This window comes from Nicotiana tabacum, chromosome 15, assembly GCF_000715075.1.
Source record: "Nicotiana tabacum cultivar K326 chromosome 15, ASM71507v2, whole genome shotgun sequence".
NCBI lineage: Eukaryota > Viridiplantae > Streptophyta > Magnoliopsida > Solanales > Solanaceae > Nicotiana > Nicotiana tabacum.
The window spans coordinates 72,717,436-72,719,199 of NC_134094.1; the positions used below are offsets into that span (position 1 = coordinate 72,717,436).

The 1,764-nt window shown below is 42.1% G+C and overlaps 1 non-coding gene across 1 annotated transcript; it reads right to left on the reverse strand.

The window, feature by feature from the left end:
* Positions 1-1,061: 1,061 nt before the first annotated feature.
* LOC142170008 (small nucleolar RNA R71) lies at positions 1,062-1,168 on the reverse strand. Its single transcript, XR_012699627.1, has one exon. It is a non-coding gene; the product is annotated as a small nucleolar RNA R71 (small nucleolar RNA).
* Between the last annotated feature and the right edge of the window lie 596 nt (positions 1,169-1,764).

Sequence of the window (1,764 nt, forward strand, 5' to 3'; positions counted from 1 at the left end):
GTCCGTATTTTGATTCGGGAGCCCGGTACAGGTTCATTATGATATTTAAGACTTGTCTGTGAAATTTGGTGAGAAACGGAGTTGATTTGGCGTGATTCGGACGTCCAATTGAGAAGATATGAATTTTAAAGTGTTCTTGAGAATTTCATTTGATTTGGTGCTAAATTTGTAGTTATAGGTGTTATTTTGGCGATTTGATCGCGCGAGCAAGTTCGTATGATATTTTTAGACTTGTGTGCATGTTTGGTTTGGAGAGTGCCTCAATCCGAAATGATAGACACAGACACTCCATGATGCCGAACAATCTCACGAATGTAAATCTGAGCCAACCACTCTGAAGAATAGGAAGTCATCACTAGAATGAAGTTTATGGACTTAGTCAACCAGTCTATACTAACCCATATTGCCAGAAATAGAAAAACAACTGCGACAGCTTAGGAAAGAAAGAAACCTCCTTGAGAATATCGAGAAGGTTGCGCAATCCTCAACCAAAGAAACTATGGCTGGAGATGATGATAATGTGGATTTGGTTGCAAGAGGGGCAGCCCAACAAAGAGAAAAAGCTACACGGGATGCTGAAGAAGCAGCTATTAGAGATGCGCAACGCATGTATGAAGAAGAGAGGGGTCACAGACTTAATCGAAATCAGCCCTTGGCTGTAGCCCAGTTTGGAAACATAGCTCCCGGTGCTGGGAGACCACTTGGTGTTTAGGCTAGACCGGTCTACAACCAAGGATTATCAAGTATCAGACCACCTCCAGTTGCAGCGAACAATTTCGAATTGAAGCAAGGGTTACTCTAAACTCTTCAAAATTGTTGTGTCTTAAGAGGGAAGATGAACGAAGATCCAAACAACCATCTAATGGACTTCGAGGAGATTATGAACACCTTTCAATACAATGGTGTGTCAAAAGATGCAGTGTACTTAAGGGCTTTCCCCTTCACACTCAAAGATGATGCGAAGCAGTGGCTTCGAAGCTTGCCTTAGGGATCAATTAGAACATGGTAGGAGATGACTAGAAAAATTTCTTGATAATTATTTCTCCTTAGCTAAAACGGGAAAGTTTAGAAGAGAGATCCATAACTTATGCCAGAAAGATACTGAAACTGTGTTTGAAGCTTGGGAGAGATTTAAGAAGATTGTCAGAAAGTGTCAACATAGTGGAATTGAACTCTGGATGCAACTCCAGAATTTTTGGATAGGCCACGAGATGTTTTGAATTTAGAAATTTTGCTGGTATAACTGAACCTGTTGCAGGCCTTTGATCTCGCAATTTCGAGATCAGGCATCGCAAATGCGAACATAACAGGGTCCACAATTGTGAGGCTTTCATCGCAATTGCGATCAGAAGCCTGGGCCAGCAGTTCTCGCATTTGCGAGGTTACCTTCGCAATTGCGAAGGGAGTCTGGGAAGGGCAGGTTCGCAAATGCGAACATTTACTCGCATTTGCGAGGTTCAGTGGTCGCAAATGCAACACTTTCCTCGCATTTGCGAAGGCAGCAGGATTGTGAAGGGCATCGCAATTGCGATTATTCCTTCGCAATTGCGAGCTTCGCATTTGCGAAGATCAGGTCGCAATTGCGACACCTGCAGCTGAGTAAAAGGGGCTTAAACGGGATTTTTCATTCATTCTTCATATTTTCAAAACCCTAAACCTTAAGAGGCGATTTTTCAAAGACCAAATCTTCCCCAAATCATAGGTAAGTGATTCCTAACTCTTTTCTTTCAATCTTTTACATCTTATAACAAGATTTCAACCTAG